This window comes from Miscanthus floridulus, chromosome 15 (genome assembly GCF_019320115.1).
Source record: "Miscanthus floridulus cultivar M001 chromosome 15, ASM1932011v1, whole genome shotgun sequence".
Classification (NCBI taxonomy): domain Eukaryota; kingdom Viridiplantae; phylum Streptophyta; class Magnoliopsida; order Poales; family Poaceae; genus Miscanthus; species Miscanthus floridulus.
Window position 1 is genome coordinate 17,120,130 of NC_089594.1, and position 18,632 is coordinate 17,138,761.

General features: G+C 41.8%; 2 pseudogenes; both read right to left on the minus strand.

The window, feature by feature from the left end:
- Window positions 1–809: 809 nt before the first annotated feature.
- On the minus strand, window positions 810–6,691 carry LOC136508406 (nucleobase-ascorbate transporter 2-like; annotated as a pseudogene).
- A 2,723-nt stretch (window positions 6,692–9,414) lies between these two features.
- Window positions 9,415–10,597, minus strand: LOC136509480 (cysteine endopeptidase Rep1-like; annotated as a pseudogene).
- Between the last annotated feature and the right edge of the window lie 8,035 nt (window positions 10,598–18,632).

The following is an 18,632-nucleotide window of genomic DNA, read 5'->3' on the forward strand; positions in this document are numbered from 1 at the left end:
GAATTTGGATGGTTTGAAGGAACGTGTGAGAGAAAAACACTGTTCCGGATGAAAAAATAAGCGAATCAAGCCGGATTTAAGGGCGCGCGATACACTTTTTCTCAAACCAAACCTCCTCCCCCCCCCCCCCCCCTAAATACGCTAGGGAGTGCATTTCACTAGTCACCAAAACAGTAATATCACATTTAGCAACCGCAGCCAGTGATACATGAATGTTCTACCCATATTAAAATTGGTACATGAGCACATGACTTTTTAGTTCCATGACAATATGACATTGAGCTGCTAAATGAGCCCACCTCATTATATATAACAAAGTAATACTTAGACCATTTCCGTCAAAAAAAAGGATTATTGCTTGAGTGTTGAATACTAAAAAATGCTGGCTCTCTCTTCATGTAAACAGTGCTTTTTAAATGCTTTCATAATTCATAACCGAATGCTAAAAAAATTACGCAAGAGCAAGAAAGTGAACCCGAAATATATAATGGATTCTCATTGCTCATTTCCGACAACCAAACGAAGTATGTACAAGCATAACCACCCCAGCTTGAATGAAGGAACATCCCAACAGATACGACAGCAGTTTCTTATCATGTAGGCTCTCCATTCCGACAAAGTACGTAGAAAAGCCAAAACGTCTTCTAATTTAAAACCGGAGGGAGTACAATGCCTTCTTCTGCCTCCACTAGCCCTAACTCCTCTTCTTCTCTAATATCTATGGAAGCCAAACCATAGTTACAATGATACTGTTGGCTAGACTCACTCTACGGTTGGCTTCAGTCTTTCACTAGAATCCTACTGTTGACTCACGAAGCCGGGAAGAAGCGGTTGAGACTGAACGGCAGATTGTAGAACTCCACAGTCCGGCTGTCGCAGCGGAACGTCCAGAACCTCGCCCACCATGGCATCCCACGGTCCCTGTCTCTGTTCCTCGCCTGCAGGGTGATTGTCCAGCACCATCGAGACGATGAACCCGACGGTGGCCGGCGACGAGAAGACGGTGTTGATGAGGTCGTTGAACTGCATGTCGCATGCACAAAAACGGTTAAGGTCTAGTTCAGACTTCAGAGATCAAAGTTTTCAGCTAAGCTGGGAGAAGGATCAGTGATCACATACCCATCCAGCTCTAGTGTGCGCCGGTTCACGGTGATAGCTCGTCGTGAACTGGTGGAAGTAGTTCGGGATGGAGATGCCAAGGTAGAGTGAGATGCCGAGGACGAAGAGGTTGCGCGTCGAGTTCATGTTTGTGAACTGCATAAAGGAGAGCCCCACAGCACCTGACAACACCAAAACAAAGGGGTTGGTTTGGACTTTGGAGAGCTGAAATCTTTTTTTTTTTAAATAAAAGGTAGGAGCTCTGCCGCTCAATTAAGTAAGGCAGCAGCTCTTTTTTTTTTTTTTGGAGAGCTGAAATCTGGTGAAGTAGCAAAGGCAGTAACAAACTATGGAGACATAAAAATTTCCTTTTGACATCTGCAAGTAAAGTAAGTACGTACCAACATAGCCAAACAACACGCAGTACATGGCAGCAAACAGTATGAATGGAATCGAAGCGAACAATGCTCCGAATCGCCCTAAAAGATCATATAACATAACATGTATTCAACAACAAGAGAAATTAAAGCTTGGTACAGTATCGTTTTATTTACTGTGCTGGAAATAATATTCTACCTAGGATGGAGAAGAAGATCATGAAAATAGCAGAAATCTGGATTACTCTTCTGCTGCCAATCCTTGTTGATCCTAGGAGACCGACGTTCTCCCTGAGTTGGGCAAAGTAAAGTAATATACACAAGAGCATGGCATTGGCATGACACTGGAAAATTGGTTCATGCAAACTTGGCGTGACAAAGAAGCAGAAACACTCACACAGAGACGGTAGAGCCGCTCACAGTACCAAATAACCCGTCGAACAGCAGCCCGATTCCCTGATTTTTCACATATTTACGTCACAAGAAAGAGGAGAAAATAAATAATAATCTTCTTCTCAACGGAGGAATTTCCAGCTAAATATTTTTTGTCATTGTTTCCTAGCTAGCACATGGCAAGAACTAACTAACCTGGCATCCAATGCCCCTGCTCAAGACAAATGGCGGTGGAGGCGTCGCGCTTGCCAAACGGGCAGCAGCCTGAAATGCTGCCGTAGACTGCAATGCTCAAAATATTTTTCAGACAAATCAGATCAGCATGATGTCAACTAACTGAACATTACATGGTACCATGGACAATGGAGTGTTATTGTGTTAATTACCTCTATCAAGGACACCACCACAGCAGCCATCATACCAAATGAATGGTCTGCGCTGAAAGTCGGCAGGACCCCACTGCAGCGGATATGGAAGCCTAATCCTGAGAAAATGTTCAAACAAGTATATAAATTCCATAAGTGTGAAATGATGAGATGAAAATATATAGAACAGTGGGAGGAGGACATCAGTCTACAGACCATGGTGCAGTTGTGATGAGATTGGCACGGTCAGTTCGGCAGTTGAGCTGAGTGAGCACCGGACTATGCTTGTATGCTCCACTGACAGTGAGGATTTGGGCATATAACCAAACCAGTGCTATGGAGATTAGCACTGAGAACCTCTCGAATATTGGGAAATGGCACATTTGTACATGCTTCAGATATTGTGAAAGTGCAACAAACAGGACGAGCATCGGAAGACCGATTTCCGCGCAGGTTGCAATCTGAGACATCAAATATATTATTCGAAAGGATAAGAGCAAATTGTCAGTGTTAACAACATGATGACTCAGCAAAGAAATAGTACTAGTAAGATCTTTTACCACTGGGAATCCTCTCTCAAAAAGGCCAATCCCTAATAGTGCAACAACTGGAACCATCCCAAGTGGGCTGAAGAACCTGCAACAGTGATATCAAAACAACATTTTAAGATTCCTATCGTCAGTCCGAAGGTTGCTGCCATATCCCATCACTTTTCCTGAAAGTGATGCCCACTTCTCAAATTGAGAACCCAAAGTAGATCATCAAAGGCCCAGTGCTAGTATAAATAACAGCGAATAACCTACTGATCGGTCAAATAGCCCCAATGTCAACAAATAACTATAAAGCCAAAAGTTGCACATACAAAGGAACAGTGACTACTTCCCTATGACGACAGAATTAGTAGTATATGACAGGGACAGACGAGTATTTGAACATTAGATCACATGACACATCAACTGAATGAATGACTCGTCTGTACCTGCAGCATATCCCCCACAACTGGCTGTAGCCAAGCACTATCTGAATGCAGGAGGATATTATCTGGGCCCCCTGTATGGCTCTCATGGCTACTTTGAACCTCTGCAACAAGAGAAAACATGTGAGATGAATACTAATACACTAATTAGTTAGAAGAAAGTAAACATTGCATGCTTACTGTGTGGTCATCAGCAATTTGCATCAGCGAGGGATCACTGATTATTGATATGACTGGGATTACAAATGCATATGATCCACCAATAACCGTAGGCAGGCGAGTTCCAAACAGAGTTTGCAGCAGTGTATTTATGCCAGTCACAAACAGCACTGTCTGTACCACAATTGCCTTGTCATGCTGGAAGCAAACAAACGGACAAACATTCAGGATATATTCTATCACTGAAAAACAGTACATAAAGAGGTCATTATCCAAAAAGAATGAATTCTGGACACATGCAAGTCATACACTAGTGTGAACACAACAGGAGATATATTAGTTTTAAACATAAAAGCTATCAGTTCTCTAACACTAAGTACTACCAGATATATATGTACTGAAGTGCATGTGAAATGAAAATAATAACACTACCAATACCAGTACCTTATTACACATTTACACTGGACATGACGATTTCAAAGACAACTCTTTTTGCTTTCAAATGACATTGATAAACTAGAATCCAATCTAACCATTCAATTTTCAAATTCTGTTTGGAGATAAATACCATTACACCAATATACACAAAACAATCAGATAGCGCATCATCTATTCACAGTGACAAAGTTGAACAATGAAAGGATTCTTACGGCATTTCCTCCCATGAGGGGAACCAGCAAGGTGGGGATGATCACTGCCGTCCCCAAGCAAAGGATGAAATGCTGGAAACCCAGCATAATACACCCTCCTGCGCCATCAAACAGATTACAGAGATTTAGTGCCATAAAGACATAACACAGCTAGATGAATGAATCATGCAAGCTTAGACACCTGAGTACTTACCCCAGGATGGGTTGGAGTCTATACAGTACTCCATTCCAGCCAGCTGATCCATGATGGGAGGGTGGGTAATCTCCTCTGGCTTCATGTTAGCCATCTCCATGGGAGACACCTCCTCTGCTATGTCCACGATGATCAACACCAACCAAAGCAGGAAAAGAAAACAGCTTCAGCATTTATTCCATAGGGAAGTTTAGTCAGGTAGGACAGCAGTAAAGTTGCAAGCTTTAGTGAGTTATGGCCCTAGAGCATCAGATGCAAGAGGAATTCATTCCTCAGAAAAAATAAAGAGCCATTCTTTTACCACAAAGCTATGCAAACTTTCAGATGCACAACAATCCGGAAGGGTTGCAAAACAATCCTAACCTTCCTCAAACATGAAACTGAAATTGCGAAAACATGTTAATGAATGATCAAGAACTTAATCAGGGTATACTATCCAGAGAGGAACAATAAACCCTCAATGCTGATGAATTCACCTACACGAGACCCCAAAAACCAACAAAATCACAGCAGGAAATGCTCACCAAAAACCATCTCGATTCTCGAACACGCAAGAGAGCTGCATATCAATGTTCACCAAACCAGCATGCTGACGATACTACAAAATGCTTTGAGAAATAGGCAAAGCATCAAGGGAAAATTCCCCATTGAGAATGCTACTGAATGCTACAAAATGCTCTCAGATCCACAAGTGTATCAAAGCAAGCCAGGAAGGTGTTGGATTTATAGGCCTTGGGGGCTGCAGTAACAGAAACTAATTCTTGCTCTCAAAATCAGTGAGAGAGAGAGAGAGAAGTATAGCAGTACATGCACTCTTTTCTTGTTTGCATGAACTTCATCTCATTGCTCTCCCTCCCTCCCTCCCTCTCCCTCTCTCTCTCTCTCTCTCTCCAGACTGAGTCTGTCCACAAGATGTGCCACTGCATGTGGGCCCACACCCATATAATGTTAAGACTTGGAAGCTTTTCTATCTCTAAGGTTGTTGGGCAGTGATGCAATAGCAAAGCAGTAGCTTTCTATGTTTCACTAAATTGTTTAATAGGGTAATAGTTGTAAGTATGTGCCGCTAAGAGTGGGGCCCATCTACTAATAACGTTTGCCTAATAATTTTATATCTATAACATTGTTTGGCAGTGATCCACAGACACAGACAAACAATCTTACAGATAGAAAGATGTTGCTTGGTTCTCAGTGTCTTATGAAACACAATCTTTAAGATACAAAGCTAGGTACTTTATAACTCAGACAATCTTAGAGATGAAATGTGCTATTTAATTATCATCGCTTTGCTATGGTAAACGATCTTAGGGATTGAAAACTAATACTAGTCACATTTAGATACCAACTTTTTATCTCTAAGATTATGAGGTACCTTAATGAAACCTTGCCTTGTGTGTGTGAGTGGAGAGGGAGGCGCATTGTAAGGTTTCTAAACTAATTTTTTATTCTTCCTAATATAAAGATGCTTTTCTATCTTTAAGATAGGTAGTTCCACGATAATGAATTATGTGCCTTTATGAGTGGGCCCATCTACTAGTAACAATCAAATACCAACTTTTCTATCTCTAAGATTTTCTAGGGGCATTGTAAGGGTGTCTCCTAATTTTTTATTCTTCTTAATTAATATAAAGATGCTTTCTATCTTTAAGATAGGTAGTTCCATGACAATGAATTATGTGCTTTTTTTATGAAGTGGGCCCATCTACTGGTAGCATTCAAATACTAGCTTTCTATCTCTAAGATTTTCTAGTTCTCTACTAGTAAAACTACAATGCTATTAGGTGACAATGCAAGTAAGGCACATTTACTAGTAGCATTTATGAAATAGCTGTCTATCTGAGATTATTTGGCAGTGTGATATCAATGAGTTGTGCCACTGAGTCCATCTACAAGTAAAGTTTCAAAATCATCTTTCTATCTCTATGATTATTCAGTAGTGAGGCAATGACAACCAGGCAACAACTTTCTATCTCTAAGATTGTTTGGCAGTATGATAACTATTAATTATGTCCTACCACAAGTAGGGCCCATCTATTAGTAGTGCTATTCACATGCCAGCTTTGTATCTCTTAGATTTGTGTTGGCACTAGTGACACAATAGCAACTAAGGAAAACTATTATATCTCTAAGATTGTTCCGCGGTGTGACAAAAGTGAGGGATGTGCCACAAATAGAAGCTAAAAGAATCACGAAGTTCTTAATCAATAAACAACAATCATTATAGCTTAAGAAACTACTAATTATGCGAGTAAGGAATCATGCATTATTCACCTCTTGGTGGTTCCATGTAGTGAGGGGAAGAAGCAGCGTCATCATCATCATCAATGTTGGTAGGAGTGATGTGGCAAAAACCAACAGGTACAACAGTAGGAGTTGAACCTGTGGCTTCTTTATGCTCACAACAGCTGCATTGTGGATCTGGCATGTTTGACCACCAGCTTGTAATAAATAAGATGAGGACGATCAAGAAACCTTGCCATTGAGAAGGTTTATGAAACTTTTGAAGAGCAGTTGCTTGGGTTTGAAGCTGAAACAATAGAACAAATCTTTCAGTATCAATTCGAGACACTCCTATTATCTTCTCAATATATAAGAAAGTGAATAGATCCAACTTCATTCCACGAAAGCCTTTTGCTGAATCTTAGAAAGTTACCAAATATGTGTCGATCTATCCCAGATTTGCAGGGCGGAACTTAGTAATTGTTGTTGTAGACCGGAATCTTCAAACACCCGCTGGTTGATGAACGAATGTAGGCCTAGATGGGAATGGGAATCGTGAAATAAGAGCAAGCGAAAGGAGTATGGGGGTACAAAATATCACTATTCGTCCTTCCCATCAAAGCCGCTTGAGGGCAGTATTTATAGGCTCCAGCGGCCATTATAGAGGACAGTATTGCCCCCTGTACCTTTTCCAAACTCGCGGCATATTCCACAAGTCCAAGGGCAATCCGGTCATATAGCTTACACCGTCCCCAGCTAACGCCTAGTTACATTCTTGAGTGGGGGGGGACCACCTAGACCGGACCATCCTCGCTTCTGACCACCGGCTTCCTTCCATCCCCTCTTTGCTCTCGGCCGAGGGAGGGACAAAGGAAGCAGTCCTCGCCTTTGTCGTGCCCCCCGCTTTCCACCAAGACGAAACCCGGCGAGCTCCTGCAAATGACGATGACCAAGGTACACCTTAGTGAAAAGATACATGATCCCACGGAATGGCGAATAGAGGCGCGCCTATGATATAGAGAAAGTGTCGCTAAGTGCCTCAACACAAGAAGCTGAGGTACAAATGGGTCCTTGTAGGTTTACAACACCACAACATTTCTTGAAGTGATGGAGGTGGCATGGCCTTGGAACTCATGGCCAATAGCTTGTTTGCTTTGTGAGAAACATTGATGGATTGACACAATACAAGGATGATCTTCAATGCACAATATGTATCAAAAGGGAGATTATGGAGGGCAGGTGTGGCATCATAGGGAGAAGGGATGACACAAGCTTACCACGGGTGGCATCCACGCGCTATGTACAAAACAGGGCTACAACTACAGCTTTTTCCAAGCAAAATGTTGAATGACCCTCAACGTCGAGCTCTCAGTCGTTTGGTTTTTGTGTGATTCAAACTCTCAACTAGTTTGGTCAGGGTTTAGAATTTAGAGGGCGGCTTTTTCGTGTGGGCTTTTCACTGAAGAGCATAAGATTATGTAAAGGTTGTCAGTGGCAGGATAGTCTGATGGATGCAACGATTAGTGGGTAGGGCTGCAATGCCACGATAGGCTTAGACTGTTTGCTGTGTGGAGGATTCTAGTTGGGTGGTGCTGCTAAGGCCGCCCCGTGAGTGTGATGGGAGAGGGTTGTGGAGATGGCAGGTTTCTAGCAGCGGGGAGGTATGAGTTGCATGACAGTGAGCTCATCGCAACAGGAAAATGTAGTAGGCACCATTGGATTAATATCATTTGGGCCAAACAAATGTTTCAACAACCCTCAAAAGACTCAAATCTAGATAGACATCCCCTTTCCAGAAGGATGGCTCAGACATTAGGAATGAGTAGCACAATAATGTAACAGGGTTGTGGCTAAGGTGGCACTTTGTTATGGTTGAGGAGATCAGGGAGGAAAGGGGCGAGCTTCTGGCAGTTGACTGGTAAGGAGAGTGGAGGGCTGACTAGGAAGAGGGCATGGTTGACCAAGACAAGGAACGAAAAAGAGAAATATATATAGTTTACAAGGGATACCCTGTACAAGTATTCACTTCTACACAATTGATTTTTAGTAATGGAGGCTTTTTTTAGTAGACTCGACTCTATCATCAAAATCCTGCCTCTAAAAAGGGTTCCCAAGCTGGTCTGCCTATAAAAATCAAATTTTTGAGGAGAATGGATGTACAGTAGTCTCAAAAAATACGTGCATCATATAGTAAAATTCATAACCTTTACCAATGAAGTTAGATTAAGAGAAACTTTATTAAAGTTGTATATGTCGAAGAGATCTACAACCTTGTAGTTGACAATTTTCTCATACTGAATCATTAAAATCCCACAAATTCTGTTTGAAGTTCTCACATTTAAAATTCATTTTTTATTTTCAAACGACATCATATGGATAAATGATGAAAACCAAAGTAACAGATCTTGAAAAGATATAAAACATCGCAATTGAGAAACTTTTTATTTGAAATAATCTATGGTCCCAAAAATTAATTTGAAGTCCTCACATATTGGAATTCAAAATTTTTAAACGACCTCGGATAGAGAAACAACAAAAAAAGAAAGTTGTATTGCGATATCTATAACTTTTCAATTGAAGCCTTTTTCATTTGAATTCGTTTGAGGTCTTCAAAAATTATTTCAAAATCCAATAAAGTAAATATAATGTATCTAGACTTTAGTCACAAGTGACTTTAGGGTGGAAGTGGTTGGGAGAGGTACGCGAAATTGCGATTTTGAGCCCCCACGGCAGCATGTATGCGTGTTTTGTGAGATATAATCACGTAACCATTTGACTTCTGTTGGGTTTCCCCACATTCAAAAAAAAATGTTTTTTCCTACTTGTGATTTCTGAAATTTGATTTTTAGGGATGGTCCTGTCATCTTTACAAATCAGTTGATTTCTAGAGACAGAGGTATCTCTACAAATCATTTCGATAGTGCCACCAACAACTTCAGTTTGTGTTAATTAAAAAGAAAAATACACCTTTAAGTTAATTTGGGGCCGTATCAGAGTAATGACATTTTTGGTCTTTTTTTATTATTATCCTTGTTGGTGGGCGTCTATGCATTGACTAGGGATAGTCTAGCCCCATGCCCAATGGGATTTCATATATGTGATCATCATCATCAATCAGGCATTCAGGCGACGGGATAGGAGGCCTGCACAGCGAGGCCGCAAACGCCTGCTGCATCGGTCGCCACGTCCCTTGCGATCTTGACATAGCCCCCCTCGCCCCAGCCGGTTCCCCAGGAGTTCTTCATCAACCAATACCTAGTGCCGTGCTCATCCGTGCCGTACCCCACCACGGTGAGGGCATGGTTGAGGCTACTATTCTTACACCTGACGACGCCAGCCGCGCCATAGACTCCACTCGAGTAGAGCTGGAAATCCGTGGCGTCTGGCGTCGAGCGCCACGGACACAGGTTGCCTGGAGACGGCCAGCCGGAGCGCGGTCTCGTTGTTGGCGGGCACGTACTGGAAGCCCCGGATGGCGGCGACGGCCGGCTTCGTCAACGCGCTGCAGTTGCTCTGCACGGCTAGGTACGGGTAGGCCGACTCCTCGCTGAGCCCGCCGTTCCAGAACACACCGCTGGTGGCCGAGGGGACGACGCGGCTGTGGTTCTGACGACGGCGATGATCTTGCCCGGCGATGTACAGGAAGGCCTCCTCCATGTCGCCCTTGTTGCAGCCGCGGTTGTTCCTTCCGGTGGAGCAGTCCAGCAGCTGCTGCTCCGAGAGGGAGACCAGGTTGCCGGTCCTGATCGCGTGGATGCCCTCCACGGCCGCCACCGCCGAGAACGCCCAGCAAGACGCTGATGCATGTTTACATTGCATGCATGCAGAAGATTGTTACGAACATGTTAATAAGATTATTATGAACGGAAATTGCTAGCTATAGCTAGATATATATATGGAGAGAGAGATCCTCTGTCCTGACCACACTATCGGTTTGGTCCTTGACAGCGGTGACGGCGCCCATGGCTGTCCAGTTCCTGCTAGCCGGAACGTCCGACTCCGAGAGGCTCCCGTACATGAACCCCGGTATGCTGCCATGGAAGCGCTTACTGATGAGCCGTCCAACTTTGCCGACGTTGTCGTTAAGGTACATGGCCTCAAATTCCTCGCTGGTGAGGTCGGAGAACTTGTTCGTCGCCAGCCGCGGACTCGACCTTGCTGCTCTTGCCCCGCGCCGCCACCGCCTGCCGCGTTGTAGGAGTCGACGAACTCGGCGTTGGACCTGAACACCTCGTAGCCGCCGCGCCTTCTCGGCGTGGTCCTTGTACGTGCGTCCCGTGCTTCGCCACCCACCTCTCGTACCGCGCCCTCATCGCCATGTCCTGGGCGACGTCGTCCCCGCCGGAGACCGTAGAGGCCTCACGGCGGCCGCCCGCCGCCATCGCTGCGTACCGCAAATTTGTGGCGCAGCACATGATAACAACGAGGGACAAGGCGTTTATCAGTGGTGGATTGGTGTAAGCAGACGTCGAGGCCATCATGTTAGCTAGGATGACGTGCTTAGCAAGAGCCAAGAGGTGCTCTGTTTTCTTTTCAGAAAGCAGTATTATGCATGCATGCGCTCTTAATTAGCTGATGAGGCTTATGGAGTAGTTGCTAGAGTAGCTTGCATTGCGCATATATATAGTCATGCTGAACACAGGAGATTTATAGTAGTGGAGTAGTCATCAGTTTATTTAAATTTTTGGACCAAAGACTTTAGGTCGTCCTCCTTTATGAAAGTAGATAGAAAGCGAAGATAATGGGAGTACCAACCAATCCAAGTTACTTTGCTTATAATGGATCAGTACCATACATGCAAGAAGGAAGAGGCAACACATTATGATGCCACAACATTTTAATTGATTTTGAAATACTTATAATGGAGTACCATGCATGTAACTGATTATGATGCTTTCACAAAGAAGGGTCGTCTTCATCCACCTTGGAAGCACATGAGTATAGAGGAACTCTGTTCTTTTGCGACCGTGGCTTGGAGGGAAGCTACTGCCAAAACTTTTCAAAGTTTTTGACTCTACTTCAATCCACATCAAGGTACATGTATGTGCACTTTATTTGTAGTCTTTGCTTTAGAGACCTGGGGAAATTGTGGTTTTCCAAAGGTAAAGAATGTTGAATCTTGATTCCAGTTTCAGATTTGATTTTCGACACTATTTTGACAGGATTGTTGGGGTTCATATGTGTGAAGACTGCTCATGTTAAAATTGATATAGCTCCAATTCAAGGTGTGGCGTTCTAGCTAAAATTTAGACTATGGCACTGTTGCTTTATATTTGGAGAATATTTTTTCAGTTCATGGCATTGCGAATAGTAAAGAATAAGCTAGACTAACGTTTGGATATTCCTTAGAACAAGATGCAGCCCAATTGTAGGTGATGGCCCGCCTCTAGAAATCATTTCCTAAAAAATCATTAATCGGCCAAAAAATACAAATTTTGATTAACCCAGGACAAGCCATGCGATGTTTGCATGCATGTGGTTCGTGGGGATCAAACCCAATACCTCAAAGCCTGGTGTGAGCCTACCCTACCACTACGCTATGCACTCACTTTTGACATAGAGTAGGATGCTATCCTTTTATATTAAGTTTCACAATTCTTGAATTAAATATTACAACCCTAAACAATTTTAAATGAAAAAGTTTGAAGTTCAAAGTTTTAGATCTCACAAAGTACTACAACTTTGGTTTACAGCATCTCTCCATTAGAGGTGATTTGAAAAATTCAATAAATTTGAATTTCAAAATCTGAGAACTTAAAACATAATTTTGGAACCCTAAATGATTTCACATGAAAACGACATCAACTACAAAGTTGTAATCTCTTCGACCTCTACACAGTCTACAACATTGTTATAAAGTTTGTCTTCATTCGACTTGATTTAGAAAAAATATGATTTTTTGTACTCGACTTATTTTTAGAGGCAAGACACATTGCCAACCGATTTTCATATGTGGGCATCAGTACTGGCTGTGAATGCTTTCACCTAAAAGGGTCGTCTTCCTCCTCGCCAGCACATGAATACAGAGGATAGCTCTATTCTTTGTGATCGTGGTTTGGAGGGGATCAGAGGTGCTGCCAAAAGTTATCAAAGTTTTGGATTTCTTCTCCTCCAATCCATGCCTTTTTCTTCATGTTGACACTCCCATGGGAACTTTATTTGTAGTCATTGCTTTAGAGAGTTGGGGAAATTGGGGTTTTCCAAGGGTGAAGAATGTTGAATCTTGATCTTAGTTTGAACTTCGATCCTTACACAATTTTGTTTGGATTGTTGTGTGTCGGGTGTGTGGAGATGCTCAAGTTACGATAAATGTAACTCCAATTCAAGGTGGTGTTCTAACTCACACTTAGACTATGGCATGGTTGCTTTATATTTGGGGATTCTTGTTCATGGCATTGTGATTATTTGTGAATAAGTTAGACTCTAACTTTTGGATATTCCTTAGAACAAGATGTAGCTCAATTGTAGGTGATGGACTGATGGTAGATAAGCAATAAATGTGGGGGTATTCCCCTTGGTTTGTCTAGATTGCAAATACTATAATGTTTAATATTTTAATTAGGTTAGTTAATTAATTTTCAATATTTATGTTTTGAATTATGTAAATACGACCTCTCATGTTCATGTGTTGTAAACCACATGGTGCTTTCCGGTGGTTTATCCAATTCTTGAGTTGAGAGTGTCAACATAGCCATGGTTAGTAAACTAGATCAGTTATTGTTAAACCTGAGATGAAACCCACTTATGTGTGGGCCTTTGAATCTAAAAGGGCGTAATATATATTTCCTCAAAAAATCTCTTGTTCAGGGAGTTGGAGCAAACCTCTAAGTAAAAGGGAATAATAAGTTAGCTTTTCGTGAAGAGCTAAACTGAAAAGTGGATCGGACCATGAATCACAATATGTTCTATTGCACCGTTAAGTGGGCTTCAAATAAAGGGGAACGCACTTTGGACTGGAACGGTAGTTCAATTCCCAAACAAAATAACCTGGCCGTTCCATGTCCACAAAGCCGGTGTAAAGTACCGGCGCAGCAGCTTTATATATTATTTATATTATTATATTATATATCTATCAAATTGTTTCTAAAGTGGTGTCCAGCAATCAATAGCCTAATCGATTTGAATTATTAGCCACTTGATTCTCTTTCCTATCAGGAAGACACCACCCCTTCCAATGTGAAATCGGGTAATGTCTAGTCCATTTGGTTTCTTCACAAAACATTTGTCTTATATGAGTAAAAAAACATTTTTCTTATATGAGACTCGGTTTTTTCTTTTCCCATCTCTTTTCAAATATAGCGCCTTATTCTAGTTGAAGCATTGAAACTGTCCTTAAGATTAAGGAAAGCATTTGTCTTTTTCTCATCACTAGCCATACTAGAATTGCTACCATGCCGCGTGCATTGAACTAGATATACTCAGTTGCTACACAAATATTTTTTAGAGGCAGTTAGATCAAAAACAGCTCTTAGAGATGGTTTCAGAGACAAACCAGTCTCTGGAAATCAGATTTGTGTCACCAACCACGTCTAGATTCTAGGACAGCTGGCGTTTCCAATCACCCCTATAGAAATAGGTGTTGAGAAAAAAAATCATATTTTTGAAAATAAAGTACGATGAAAATTAACTTTATATCAAAGTTGCAGAATCAACGAGATCTAATCCAATACTTTATAGTTGACATTTTTTTTAATTTGAGACCATTTAGGTGCTCAAATATACATATCAAAGTCTTAGATTTTGAAATTCAAAATTTTGAATTTTTCAAATAACATCATATAGAGACATATCATATATCAATGTTGTAGTGCTTAACAAAATCCAAAACATTGTAGTTGAAGTTTTTTCTATTTAAGATCGTTTAGCGGTTGAAATAGGGTTTTTCCTGTATTTTTATTATTTTGTATGACCGATTTTTAGTTTGTGGAAATACGTTTTTAAGGGACGACCGATCTTAAAATTCGATCTAACATAGAAAATCCATGGAAATCGATTATTAGGAACGATTGTAAAGCCGCCCTTCGAAATGGTTAGTTTTTATATATGCTTCGTGTTAGAGGCTGTTGATAAAATGATCACTATAAATCTAATCGAGCTACTTCTAGAAATGCTTTTGTGCTGTAGTGACTAGATCATGTAGGCCATCAATCTTTAGTGCTGCGTGTGAACAACCATCAAAGGTGTGGGTACACGGCAAAATATTCGGCGGAAACCATGCACATCTTATTCTAAGGCATATCCAAACGTTATTTGAAACTTCTATTTGTTATTTTCATATGAATTTTGACAAAAATGACTTTGCATCTCAACTTTTGTGAGAACGTATATCTATATATATGTGTGTGTACTATAAGTGTGCGCCATTTTAAATTTATTGAAACTTGTGTAAGTATGTTTTGCTAGATGTTTCTCATGGTTGCGTGGCATGTCTCCCCTGCCCGTGGTGGATACATAGGCACTAATACGATCGTGTAGCTAGATCAGGCTTTTTCTTTGACCGGAAAATAAAGCAGGTGAGCGACGACCAACGGTAGCCGTATGCCAAGGAATCGAAGACCAGAACGGTGAGACAGCAAGGCAGAAAGAACGAGCCACTTCCAAAGTGCTATCTGGTATATGACGAGGAAACTAGCTATCTATAGTGCTCCTACTATCTTTTGCGTCGTCGTCGTGTATTGACCGGAACAGCCGGGTGCGCGCGTGAGTGGCGGCACCGCCGGCTCCGCCCGTCATGTACGTAACACACATTTTTTTGATGCGCCCAGCTGTACGTCAAGAGTCGTCAACCCTTGGTCGTAAGCACACTTCTATATATGCTAGTGCTCTTGTCAACGTCGATCCACCAGTGTCTTGGTTAGTAACTTCGTTCCACATGCTGCAAAAATGGAGATCAGGCTGTTTGGTTGTTCCAGACAGCATGTCTTGGTTGGCACCACGCATGTCCTCAGACGTCCGGAGCAGGACCTTCCGAAGGCATGGTGTGGCTGAAGGAACTCTCCTTATCCGGGGGAATACACGAGGAAAATCTACGACCTATTAGTTGAAAATATAGAAACTAGTTTAAAAAATACACTTACGTAACTTTAAAATTTTTGAAACTTAACACATATGTAGTGCATCCATATATGAACTCAAAAAAAAAATGTTGAGATGCAAAGTCATTTTTTAAAAGTTAATATGAAAATAACAAAATTCATGTGCATGTATACTAGAAGACAAAATCTAAATTTTTTTGTCTTGTAGTGCTTGTACAAATGAAATTTGTGATTGTTGTATGAGTTTTTGGGAACTGAGTTTACATATATACTAAGTTTTGCATGTGAGTAAATATATAGATGCACTCGATATATATCAAGTTTTAAAAAAATTCAGGTTCCGAAAATACATTTTTTTAAACTAGTTTCCATGGTTCCACCTATTGAATACTTCAGCCCCTAAACAATTTTAAATGAAAAAAATGAACTATAAAATTTTAGATTCATCGAGCACTAAAACTTTAGTTTAGGGTGTGCTTCCTTCTGAGGTGGTTTGAAAAATGCAAAAAAAATAATAATTTCAAAATAAAGAAATCAATTTCAAAATCTAAGAAAAATAATTTTGAAAGCTTAAATGATTTTATACGAAAAAGTCATCAACAATAAAGTTGTAGATCTCTTCATTGGACTTGATTTTTCAAAAGCTCTACAACCTTGATACAAATTTTGTCTTCATTCGACTTGATTTTCAAAAGTTTATTTTTTTTGTGTTGCTCCTCTTTTAAGAGACTGGCCATATTGTCTACCGCTTCTAAAAATCGATTTTTACAGGATGTTAGTGTTTTCAACCACCTCTCAAAATATATGGCACTTTTAGGGATGGCTATATACATCAACCTCATCTAGAAATCAATTTCTAGAGATAGGTTATCTTTTTTTTGCGAAGGGAAAGGGGACTTATATTAAATCTTGGCACAGTACATTCCCAAATTACACATGAATAAATATAAAATATAAAAATACATAATTCTATCTAGATTCTTCGATCGTCTTCTTCTCCAATAGCTTCCTTCGAATGCCGGAGCCAAAGTACAGTCATTATGCCGAATCCAACGACAAACCCCAAAACATTGGACTTGCCGCAAGATCCAACGTTTCGAAAACCAGTCCAAAACACATCTAAATCGCTGAAACAATATCGATAGTTGCATCGTCGGGTGCGACATAGGATGCAGAATCATCATCTGGAGACCTTGATTTCTTTTCCGCGACCATCGACAATGAGATCGATGGCCTGGAGTCACTGTCCTCGTATGGGGCTCCTAGAAGCACCCCTCCCCCTGCAGATAAAAGGCCTCAAATTGGCCGTCCGCCCATGAAATCGACGTCTGCAACTGGTGATCTCGTCATGGCAATCACCGAAATCATCGCAGGACACACTGATCACGACTGAAAATCATCTGATTTCGCTAAAAAATTATTTGGACTTCAACCCTAAGACACTAGAAAACTACTGAGAAAAGGATGGGTCCCCTCCCCTTTTGGTCTCCGACAGACGCATCATGAGAGGAAGAAGAGGGCCCTAGGCGTGACAGGCGGCGGTGGCGGAGCAAGGAGCAGGCAGGTGGCGGCGGCTCTACCCTAGGCGGCAGGCGGCTCTATTTCGTGGCTACCTTGGCCCGATATAACACTTTTTTAGTTAATAGAGATAGGTTATCTTTGAAACCATTTTTAGAAAAGAGTTATTGTAGAGTCATCTCGGAAAAAAGGGACGCTCTAAAAAGTTTTCTTGGCGTAGTGTATAGATGCATGGTATGGATATGTACAAATGGATGAATTCATTTATGGATGCTTGGGGATCTTATTCGCACATGGTCGGAGGCAATACTAAGGTGATTGCTTGCTTGGAGCCCTTATGGCAGGTGCTTAAAGGGACATTATCCTAGGGTGTGCCAAGATACATGAAAAAGTAGAGTGAAATTCACCCCAAGTCCATGAACTTGTCTTCAAGTGTCAGATAGGTACCCAAAGTCCCAATTTGCATTTCTGGGTCCATGAAGGTTGTTTCGGTCTAACCAGCCATCCAAACGGGTGTATACCCAGCCCGTTAGCTGACGTGGTTGTATGTGTGGCGTCCCCCGTGGATTCGGTCGGCTGCATCAGCATGGAGCATTGACTAGTGCGGCTTAAGTCCACGCCCCATGCCCACCCGCCTTCTTGTCCCCTATTCTATTTCTCCTATACCTCCTCAACTTCACCATTGGCGGGAGTTCCTCAGCTGCGATAAACAGAGACAAGGTGTCGGCTTGGTCGGAGACGCGGTGTTGGTGCAGTCACTAGACACTGGCGTTCGCCGGCGTGCGGGCAGCTACATGGTCGTTGATGGCGCCAAGGTTGCGGTGGAAGGGAGAACATGTGCCCAACTATGGTTAGTTCATCCGACTTTGGATTCTTCGAGTGTAGAAAATTAGCATGCATTTGCCTTAGTAGTTCTTGGACATAGCTAAGAAGTTAGTTTTGGTAACTAGGGTTTGGGGATTTGGAGGCGAATGCTAGGGTTTGTGGGTTTTCTGATGGGGATTTTGGGGTTTTCTGTTGCTTTTTTGTGTTAATCATTTTTGGATCATTGAGATTCACTTGTTATAGAGTGAAGTACTAAAAGGAAAAGTGTGCCAAGCAACATGCCATTGAGTTTCTTTGGGGAGATTGGAAAATGAGGTACAATCAGGTTCCAAGGATTTTAGGTGCCATGAAATACTTTAAGCCAGGCCTCAGGTAGGTATCCTTACACCAGTCGAACTTTGACAGATGTTAACGGCATTCTAAAGTTTGTTCTTCGAGTGTACTGGTCGATCCCTCAGTCAGCCGAGGCATTCAAGGATTGTCGGCCCGTTAGTACTTGTTGATGGTACTTTTTGACATGTAAGTACAAGGGCCATGTTGATGATTGTGGTAGGAGCGGACCCAGAAAATCAACTTGTCCATTTAGCATTTGCTTTGTCTAAGAGTGAAAACAACCAAAGTTGGTGTTGGTTCATGAAGCTAGTGATATAAAAATATGGGCCGCATTGTAGAGGAATTCTTGTTCATCCTCTTCCACGTCCACCTTCATTGTCATGGCCAATCGGTCCACTTCTGCCACCTGCACGTTCATTATGGGAGGTTCCACAGTAGGCCCTAGAATCACGAAAGTAGTTGAAGCTATTTCGATGAACCTAACATTAAG